The 12,032-nt window shown below is 32.3% G+C and overlaps 1 pseudogene; it reads right to left on the minus strand.

The window, feature by feature from the left end:
* Window positions 1–1,763: 1,763 nt before the first annotated feature.
* On the minus strand, window positions 1,764–2,738 carry LOC146944425 (uncharacterized; annotated as a pseudogene).
* Window positions 2,739–12,032: the final 9,294 nt, after the last annotated feature.

Consider the following 12,032-nt stretch of genomic DNA (forward strand, 5'->3'; position numbering starts at 1 on the left):
TATTGCTATTACAAAATAAGTTTACAATAATATCAAAGGATATGGAAGTGTATAATAATTAATGAGAAAAGAATATAATTAATATCCTCAATATAAGTCTCTACAATAATTTTTTATCTAGAAGTATGAAACAAATAAATATACTAATAAGATATTTTTCTTACCCACAAAGGATGATTATGTTAAGTAATTTCATACCGATAGGGTATGTCCATCACGTTACACAATACATAACAAGGATTCTCCCACTTGATAGAGAATGAATAATGATAGTTGAATTAAAAGGCTTGAAAGATCTTTTAAATAAAATATTCAACTATTTCTCTATCACAAAATGATATGTTAAGTAACTTCACACCGATAGGGTATGTCCGTCACTCACATAACAAATGGATAGTAGCAATCCAAAAAAATATATATACCAAAAAAAAAAAACATTTAAGTAGAAATTTAATTCAAAATTAAAATAATATTGGATTGCAAATATAGTTTTCTACATGACTTTTAACAAAGTAACTTACTTATTGTAATCCCATTCAAGGAGCTTAAGAATAATAAGTAAGAACTATATCATCACAATGTACAATTCTTATGTCTCAAAAAATTTAAATATTGATAAGGTACTCTAATTATATTTGACATAAGTATAAAAATTAAGGTACATTGAATAATAGCAATTATATTAATAACAACACACCGATAGGGTATGACTGTCACCAATATAATGCTAATCTATTTAACAAAATTTGCATAATTGTATCCACGATAGGTGAGTTACAATTATACAAATCAATAATGTTTGTGCTTAAGAGAATATGATAAAATAATATCATGCATAAACAATTGTACTTAATTTACTCAACTTCGGTCATATTCAAATTCAAATATTAGAAAGACATGCTTAACAATATTTTAAATTAGCACATCATAAATATGACTTTAGAATTTTATTTACGCAATTAACATACATAACTCGCACAACTGCACTTGCGATAGGCAAAGTTACAATTGTACAAATTGACAATATCTATGCTCAAAAGCATTTTTTTTTATAAGTTTATATCAAGCATATAGAGAGGGCCTGAATGTATTTTAATTATTATAATCCATTTAAAAAAAAAAAAGGCCAACATGAGATATTAACTAAGGCAGTAGTGGGATTTGTGCGTGACTGGTCAACACAAAACATGTGTGTTTGATGGTTACTTGCACAGATGTGCTCAAGAGGGAAAAAGAATATGAACACGTGCCTAGTATATACTCCTTCCGGTCCTATTTATAAGAGAAAGTTGACTTTTTAGATACATTTTGAATAATGTATGTATCTAGTCAAGAACATAAACCAAATACATAAATTATTTAATGTACCTAAAAAGTAAATTGTCTCTTGTAAATAGGACAGAAGGGAGTATGAGTTAGAGTCTGAGTGATAATGCGCGTGTGATACACGCACTGGACGTTACGCACGTCTGGGTTCTGCCGTGCATGTGTACATGCGCCTGACGGTTTTAATTTTCTGAAACGGGTCGAAACAACCCGCAACTGGTTACACGGTTCAGCAGGGCAGAAACTCAAGCAGTTACGGCAAAGAACAACGAATACATGAATGGTAAATTTATTGAATCTTGTTTTGCTTGAAGTAAAAAAAAAAATTGCAGGCAATCGATTTCATAGGCTTAAATGCACTTTTGGCCCCCTATGTTTTAAATAGTTGCGATTTTGGCCCCCTAAGAAAAAAATGGATATTTTGACCCCCTAACTTTTGTGCCTATTTTGATTTGCTGATTTTGACCAGTCAACGCCCATGTGTCAGGTCACTTAACTGAGGTGGCAGACATGTGTGTAATTATTATTTAAAAAATAAAAGAAAATTATTCTGGCAATTAAAAATAAAATAAAAAAAGAAGGAACACATAGAGAAAGCACGTGACCCTCTTCTCTTCTTCTCCAACTCCTCCCTTCCACAAAGCTCCGCAAGGAAGATCTGAAGGGTTTTGTTTGTCATCTTTGGAAGAGTTATTTGACAGTGATGAATCATCAGGAGATACCTTTGTCTCCTGCTCTGCTGATTCGGTTGTTACAGACTCAACTATGTTTTCATTGTATGCCGTCACAGACTCACAGCACCAATGTCTGTTTCACTAGGGAAAGAAGTGTATTTTGCAGGGCTATGATATATACTATCCTCTTTTTCGGTCAAACCAAAATCTGGTAGAGTTGTACCTTCCTCAAACTGTTTTCCATGAATAGATAATCTGTTGATTTTCTCATCATAATATTTCATATCCTCAAACTCCTTTGACACATCCAACCCTTCTAATGTCAATTTTTCTTCATCCTTTCCACTAGGCTTGGCTGCTTCTTCGTAAGTCTCTTCAGAGGCAACACCTTTGTCTCCGGATTCATTCTGAATCTCATTAAAGTCCGTTTCCAATGGCAAGTTTTCATGCTTACTTGGTGGAAAGGCGAAGTGACCAGACATGAATAAGGCGTTTGATGTCTCAGCTTCATTTGTTGCATATGCATCTTCCTTGTCATCATCCTTCAACTCAACTTCACGTGGACCAGGGGGCAGCTGCATAAGTTGATGCTGTGAGAGATACAACCTCCAGGGTCACGTGCTTTCTCTATGTATTCCCTCTTTTTTTTTTTTTTTAAATTGCCAGAATAATTTTCTTTTATTTTTTAAATAATAATTACACACATGTCTGCCACCTCAGTTAAGTGACCTGACACATGGGCGTTGACTGGTCAAAATCAGCAAATCAAAAGAGGCACAAAAGTTAGGGGGTCAAAATATCCATTTTTTTTCTTAAGGGGCCAAAATCGCAACTATTTGAAACATAGGGGGCCAAAAGTGCATTTAAGCCTATTTCATACTACTAGCAATTATTTATCATAATATTCAATTTTCAATGAACTGTACATGTATATGACAATTCTGTTTTATAATATTCAATTTTCAATAAAAGCTTGTGATTGTCATCGTAACAGTTTGTCGCTATCGTATATGCATATATAAACAAACAGAATATTCAATTGCGATAAAAAAAAACATAGAATTTCAGTTGAGAATTTTGGATTGGTTACGATTATTCAACAGCCATATAACATATCTATTAAGCTCTGCTACCAATTGACGAGTGTTTTTATCAGATAATCAAATTCATAGATATGAAATATAGCATGTTATTAACGGTATTAATTGACATCATAACCGCATACCTTGAATGGTTGAAGAAGAATCCATGGAGACTTGAAAGTGTCTTGAGAGAATTAGGTTTTGAGTGCTCTTCTGCGGCCTTAGTGATTGAGCGTTGTTTCCAGTGTGGTGGGATAGTTAGCTTATATACTCGTCAGTGGAGGCAGGACCTCTCAAATAGGCTGACTAATAAAAATGGTCCAACCCATCACGGTCCGTTCACAATAAGCCCAATATAAATAGCAAGTACAATAAGATTAAATATTTAAGGGTCATGTTAACTTGTGCCCTAAGGGCACAAGTTAAGGATCTAAAAAAGAAATAAAACATAAGTTTTGTATTAAAAAAATAAGTTTTTAAACTTTCAAAGCATTGAATGCACAATTTTCAAAAATTAGTTTTTACAATTGGCTTCCAAGTTTTTTTTTTGAGGGAGGGAAAGTTAACATTTTCCAATATTTAATACTATATAATGTTGGAATATTTTATAATTTATTATATTCCAATATCATTATGTGGGCAAATATCGTAACAATAATTATATTAGCTATTTATCAATTGTGAGCCTTAGTTGATTAGTGATCAAATTAAGTAATAAGGCTATTAGATTTCTAATTAGATAATTAATTAAATATTTAATTAGTTGATATGGACTCAATGAGTGGATGTCCGGATGGCCCATTAACGGAATAATGGGAAACCCTAATGGTCATCCAATTTAAAAGAGGCTATGGTCCCCAATATACCGTACACGGCAAAACTCTCTCTTCTCCCATCTGAAGAGAACTTGAGGCATAAAGGTACCGGTTGAGGAAGAACCAAATCAGCCGCCGCTAACCGTGTTGATGTTGATGTTTGTTTCAGATCACCTTCTCTTTGGTTATCATTCTTGATGAGAGGGCTGCTATGAAAGCTTTATCCAGGTATTACTAATACTCTAATTCTTAATATGCTTGATAAATCAAACATGTCGTAGATCCGATTATAATCATGTTCAATACTTCGTTTGCTTCCGCTATTGATTCATAATTGTTGAACATGTTTTATGAAATCTGTTTTATCTAGACCTAAATCTCCAACAAGTGGTATCAGAGCGGTCTTCATGTTTGATTTATTGGGATTATGATTTTTCGGTTTGATATATATGTATCCGATGACTATTAGTCATCGATGACTATTCTGTTTTTCGAAGCTTTTTTGTTGTATGCCTACATGTAGGGGTGTTCAAATCCAAACCGATCCAAAATAAAACCGCAAACCGATCCAAAAAAACCGAAAACCGCAAAAAACCGAATATATTTGGATGCGTTTGGATGTTGTTTTGTAAAAACCGCTAAGATCGGATCGGATTTCGGATCACTTTTTCAAAACCGAACCAAACCGAACCGAACCGCAAAAATAAATATTAATACTTATTTATTCTTTTATTAGTATTATAGATTGCATTATTATGTTGTTTGTTAAATTTTAATCTTATACATTGCACTAATTTAATCTATATTATTATTACTTTATATGTTTCAAAAATAATCGATAATTTTCATACTATAATTTTATTTTTTTTAATGTATTTTGCATCAAACCTATTATTTTACCGTGTTTGTGTAATATTAATATTAATAAAAAAATTATATTCTTCAAAAAAGAGTAAATAAAAAAATATATTTTGCATTTTGGACATCCAAAAACCGATCCAAATTAAACCGCATATATTTGGATCGGTTCGGTTCGGATTTTTTTAGAATACTCATCCAAACCGAACCGAACCGCATGTGATTTTTATTTTGGATCGGTTGACATTTTGCCTCAATACCGATCCAAACCGCACCGCGAACACCCCTACCTACATGTGAATTTGTTTTTTCGGCTATCGATGTCTTTTGCAAATCTTCTGTTATCCATGCCGTTTGCAAATCTTTGGTTATCGATTTCCTATTTGTCTCTAATTAATCGATGCTTTTGTGTTCTTGAATACTGAAGTGACAAACATTTGTGCATTCAATTTCGTTCTTGGATGTCCGTCCTAATTGAATATTGAGTTTTCATGCTTTGACTTTTGCAATCGATGTACCTTATGTTTATTGTTATTATTATTATTATTATTATTTTTTTTTGGTTCAATCCAATTTGAGAAAATTATTTGCTTTGTGTCATATTTGGTTTCTTCGGCACATATTTATCTTCATTCAGTATCAATTAATTTGGTTTATCATGATTTTTGGCTTTGATGGTACTCAACCATTTTTTTGTGATTGATATATTTGTTTCATGAATAAATGTGAATGTATGTGTATACTGGACGACAACAAGAAAGCTATAGCAATAAGAGTTTGGTCCATCTGTTTTTTATTTTTTATTCGGCATATATTTGGACTTTGATCATATTTATTATTTGATCAAATTTGTTTGACCGTAAACTAGTGAGGATTATCATTGTGATTATGTTGTGGACCTGGACTATATTTTTATTTATGTGGATGATATATGTGCTATATCCAAAATTTTAGTCCAATAAAATTATCTTATCCTTTATATTTATACTTGCTTACCGAAGGATTTCATAAAGAAAATCGTTTCTATTTCTGGATCAAGTGTGAACTTTTGAAAAATAGGATTTGGATTTAATAATGATTTGGATTTTATTTTGATTTTGGTGATTTGATTTAAATCAAATTTTTTTGGTTGATATAATTTTCAAATATCATTATCAAATCTTGCAGCTTAATTTATATTTGAAATTAGTTTTGATTCACAAAAATTTTGTACAATTTATTTTGAAAAGTAGGCACATAAAGATTAAAATATATTTGTCATATATTTGTTGCCTTTTCATAATGAATCTCAAAATATTATGAACATTTTTTTTTTGTACATAAGGTAAGAATTTGGTTCTTTAAAGTTTGAGAAATAATAATTCTAGTTTTGGTTGTTTATTTATAAACATAAAGTATATTTCTTTATTTAGGAAATAATTGAGTCTATAGTTATTCATTATTTTACTTAGAATCAATTGGTATATGTGAATCAATTGTGGCATGAATATTTTGGTGTGTATAAGATTCAATTTTCTTTTGGTCTGAAATTGAATACTTTTCTTATAGCATGATTATGATGTTAGAGTTTATTGTTATTAAGTTTTCTACAATAGTATTTTGTCTTATCATGCATTTTGAATATATTCCATACTATGTTTGTTGTTGCTTTTATGTGATATATGTAAATGTATTGTCATACACACGTTGGTGTGATTTGTGACTTGCATCTTCTTTCAAATTCGTGAGTTTGTCTTCACACTTAAGTATTGTCATACACACATTGGTGTGATTTGTGACTTTCATCTTCATTCAAATTCGTGAATTTGTCTTCACACTTAAGGGTTGTCGAGTGACCTCATGGTTACTTAGCAACATAATGGACTAATTCAGCCTACATTATGTCAGTAATGCCTTGTAAATTTAAGACCATTCCCATTTAATTTACTGTGAAATGTCTAGTAATTGCGGTTGTTTTGGTTGAAACAACATGTTGCCAAAGTAACCTCTGTTGCGTAGATTTGATTCAACTGAACTTACAAAAGGCGTAGTATGAAATTATTCATGTGTGTTGTCGTCGGCCCCAAGGAAGGCACAACTTGACCGGATAGTTACATACATATGATAGTAAATGTGTGGTGATTATAAAGTAATTTTCCATGTGAATAATAGGATACCCGAAGGTGACTATTATTTGACAGGATTTGTCACCCAATTTAATGTATATTAAAATTGTCTAGTAAAATTAGTTGAGTCAGTTGAAACAATAATGTTGCCCAAGTAACCTCTGTTGTGTAAATTGATTTCAATTAAGCTTACAAAAGATGTAGTGTAAAATTATTCATGCGAGTTGTTGTTCGGCCCCAAGGAAGGCGCAACTTGGCCGAATAATTGTGCACTTGCGAGGGTAAATATGTGGTGATTATAACGTAATTATCCATGTGGGTAATAGTATGCCCAAAGGTGACTATTATTTGACAGGACTTATCACCAATGTTTGATCATTGCATTGAGAGTACCGCTTGCAGTTAATTCTTAGCAATCCAAAGATTGTGTTTTAATGGTGCGTTTGGTATCTTGTTAAGGTCTTTTATTTACAAATAAAGAAGCACATTTATTTAATATTTTACTGACATGTGTGATGATGTTGTGTTGGTGTAAACTTATTTAAATATTTAAGAGTTTACATTCACATATATTATGATAAACATATGACAATTATTCTTTGTCAAAGTAAATTGTCCTTGTTTGATCATTGCTGTAAATTACCACTAGCAATTGATATTATTGTTTAAAGACTTGATATTGATGGTGCACTAGGTATTTTGGTGAGTACTTTAACTACTCTTGTTCTCTTTAAACTAATATAATTTATGTATCTGCTATTTTGAGTTAAATTCTAATGTAGGATTTAAAGAATAACATTGATTAGTGACAATAATTATATTAGCTATTTATCAATTGTGAGCCTTAGTTGATTAGTGATCAAATTAAGTAATAAGGCTATTAGATTTCTAATTAGATAATTAATTAAATATTTAATTAGTTGATATGGACTCAATGAGTGGATGTCCGGATGGCCCATTAACGGAATAATGGGAAACCCTAATGGTCATCCAATTTAAAAGAGGCTATGGTCTCCAATATACCGTACACGGCAAAACTCTCTCTTCTCCCCATCTGAAGAGAACTTGAGGCATAAAGGTACCGGTTGAGGAAGAACCAAATCAGCCGCCGCTAACCGTGTTGATGTTGATGTTTGTTTCAGATCACCTTCTCTTTGGTTATCATTCTTGATGAGAGGGCTGCTATGAAAGCTTTATCCAGGTATTACTAATACTCTAATTCTTAATATGCTTGATAAATCAAACATGTCGTAGATCCGATCATAATCATGTTCAATACTTCGTTTGCTTCCGCTATTGATTCATAATTGTTGAACATGTTTTATGAAATCTGTTTTATCTAGACCTAAATCTCCAACATATAATACATTTATATTTTAATAATTAATTAAAGTAAATCCAAAATATTCAACAATATGCTCTTCACGTGTTGTTTGCTTGATGCTTCTTTTCAAAATGCTCAAGAGTCAATTTAACTTACAATATAATCAGAGTGATAATAATAAAAATAAGGGTCTTGTTAACGAGTGCCTCCGGGCACTCTTTAAGCATTCCAAAAGAAGAAATTATTCCATAAAAAAGTCAAAAGTTTCAATTTCTAATGCATTGATTACTTTATTTTCAAAAAAAATTGTCTTTTAAAGGTCTTAAAGAGTGCCCTGGAGACACTCGTTAACATTTCCCTAAAAAATAAAAGTAAGATTAATATTGCATTGTGAATAGAGAACTCAAACATAATAAAAAACACAAAGAATTTAGTATCCTACACAAGTCCCACATAGAATAGCTTTGATGGTTGTGAGTATTTATATATGAATGTGGGATATACATTGTTGAATATGATATAAAGAAAAGATTTTTCACAATGGCTTTGCGGTTGGATTAAATATTAATTTAACTCATCGGTGACCATTGTGAAAAGATTAATTTTTGTAACATATTTTTTTGTTTTACACAATATTTATTCAACTATTGTGTATAAAAAGAAGCGATAAAATCTGAAAGAATAGAATTTTTTTAACATAACTTTTACACAATATTTATTCAATTGTTGTGCATAAAAAAGAAGCGACAAAGTTTAAAAGAAGAGAACTTTTTAACACAACTTGCCGTTAGTTCAATTTTCTTAAAAAGTTCATTTCTTTTAGGCTTCTTTTTTTTAACAATCTAACTTCATTGCTTATTCAATGATCAGTGGTGTCTTTTTTTATACACAACGGTTGAGTTCTTCACTGCCTTTAAAAATATTTCAATTGCAAATTTAAATAGATTTTTTTTCTTACAAAACTTAAGTCAAATACCTATCAAACTAGTAAAAGACTTCTGCATTTGTAAGAGTCGTTCGTGTAATATTATGATAATTATATAAAAATTAATTACATTGGTAAATGAAAATAATCACCACTAATGTAATTTCTATTAAATATATGTCACATAACATTAACCAAATTTTTTTTTGAATGGCAAAATATTATATATATATATATATATATATATATATATATATATATATATATATATAAGGGGATTAAATCGTATTACACAAAAAGAGAAAATAAAAACACCAAAAATCCTCAAAGAAAAACCATCAACACCCTCAAAATGCTTAATGGCACACAAGCGAAGTCCGCCCGTCATAAATTGCACTTATGTGATAAAATATCACATGACTTTGGTCAATTAAAGTTTGACAAGGGTATATAATTTCAGCCATTGATTTGTTTATTGACGGTTCATACTAAACTCTCTAAAGTTCCACCATTGACTCAAATGTATTACTTACATCCTTTGGAGAAGTGTCCTTTCAGGACATGTTTATCTAGCCACATCTTGTTTTCGTTTGCCTTTAAATAAACAGGGAGATGATCTGCAATGGGGTAAGCCTAAGAAAGACACACATCCTTTACAATCAGCAACAAGTTTTTGAATTAAATGTCACTACACAAGTAACACAATAAAAAAAAAATCAATTCTACCAAAATTGTTGCATACATTCTGTTTTTAGAAGTACTTCCAAACGAAACAGAATGTATGCAACAACTCAGCCCATCCAAACAACCCCAACTGAAATTGATTTCCAACCAAAGTTCCATATCCGAGTTAGAATTGTTTCCGTTATACTTTCTACCAAACTCATATTTTTGTTTGAATCAAGCGTGAAGTGACTTTCAACCCAAGATCATACTCTTCATTTCCCACACTAAGATGGAGGATTATGTAGCAGAGAGTTTGGAGTTTGGAGGGCTAAGTCTATGTTTTGGTGTATATTCGATATTTTTGAAGAATTTAAAGAATGATATGTATAGACGATCCAATAATATTTCAATCAAACTTAAATCATTTTTAGAAAACACTTCGTAGCTTGCTTAATTTAGAAAAGAAAAATAATCCTGCACCTCCCCTCATATTGTTAAATAGCGCCTATAGCAGCGCTATAGCATATGGCATAGCAGAATTTGAACAAATCGTTATTGTCCTACGATAGTGCCGGGGCAGAGTCCATCGCAGCAACATCTGTGTGTTTATTCCGATTCTGCAACAAATCAGAAAAGTCACATCACAGCCTGCTTAGAATCCTTTGCTAGTTCGCGAATCCAAAACCATGGTATGGTGCCAATGCTCTAGTGACATTCGCATCATGAACTTCCTTGCTTAGAATGGACTTGATACGGAGCTTAACTTCTTCCGGGAGGCAATTCAAACGATCCTCTAGCCAACAACAATCAATATCTAATAGCCACTTTCGCGTACTGCCACTCAATCGGAATATTGTCAACCAATTCTGCAATACATAAAGTTTCACTAATCCAACAACTACTTCAAGAGTTAGCAGTTAAACCATCACCAATAGACCAATAAGATGTAAGATTCCTCTCTATTTTCCTCCCATTTTCCCCTCCAAAGCCCTTCCCTCCCTGCCTATCTCCCAAATAAAACCTAGACGTACGTAAGCTAGATGTTACCTATTACATAGTGGGCCAATTTCATTTTGAGTTCTAGCTATAAGGTGAATTAATATGTTAAGTGAGCTAGTTCCCTATTTCCAATACTATAGTGTTGTGCTACTGGTTGTATTTATTGCTGCCTTTGAAAGAAGATGTTTTCACATGATCAAGGTGGGTTGAGAATTGAGATGCATTCTTGGTGTTGTGAATGAGCAAGAATGGATGTTGGGTGAGTTTTGATGTTGTGATTGATCAAGGATGGGTGTTGGTTGAATTTAAGTGCTCGATATGTCTATATCATGCTTGAATTTCTAAATGTGATGTCTACTGTTGGGTTTTCTTTTGATCACGTTGATGACCTGCCTGGTATGGGGGTGTGTGGTAGCTGTATATCTCAGAATCATTATATTTCCCTCTCGAGACCGCCATAGTTGTTGTTTTTTGGATTTCCAAACTGTTAAATTTGAATTTCCAAATTCTATCATTTACCGAAGTTGTTACTAGGTTGAGTCACGACCAGGTCGCTCTCTTTAAGACGTTTCGTGGCACTACCCAAAGTTGTGCAAGGTAGACTATCAACCACGCCGCCTCCAGGATAAAACAAGCCCAGCTACAACTGTTCGATTAACTACTGCACTGTAGAAAAATCGTTCGAGAATTACACCCTCAAAATATGGCTCAATCGTTTGATCGAAGCCACTCGATACGGTACGTAACCGCTCTATTCAAAACCGTTCAAATTAATATGGTATTATTACCATTCTATTATGGTGCTGAGACCACTCAAATATGGTGTTACCACCATTCTAACTTCTCCAAAACATGAATATGGCACTACGACCACTCAAATATGGTGATACCACCATTTCTCTTTAAAATAATATATATATATATATACTGTTAAGATCATTCTTTAATATGATCTTAATAGTACTCTATATTCCGAAGAATCATATATTATCGAAGGGACTATGAACTTAAGACCAAGGGACTATGGTCTTAAGAACACTCTTAATACCGAAGGGACAGAAAGGAGTAGAAGCAGAAGAAACTTGTTAAAAACAAGTCGGAGGGAGAAGAGAGGAAAAAAACACAGGAAGCATCGACTGTGAATTTTCGGTGTGAAGAATCAAATGGGGCGAGCTCTCCTTTTATAGGGAGAGTTTGTAACAAAAAACGAGTGACTTGGGGATTAAGTCTGCTTAATCCTTAAGCAAACGCGTTTTGT

Source organism: Medicago sativa, chromosome 2 (genome assembly GCF_051527215.1).
Source record: "Medicago sativa cultivar Bolivia chromosome 2, Bolivia_mono, whole genome shotgun sequence".
In the NCBI taxonomy this organism is placed as follows: Eukaryota; Viridiplantae; Streptophyta; class Magnoliopsida; order Fabales; family Fabaceae; genus Medicago; species Medicago sativa.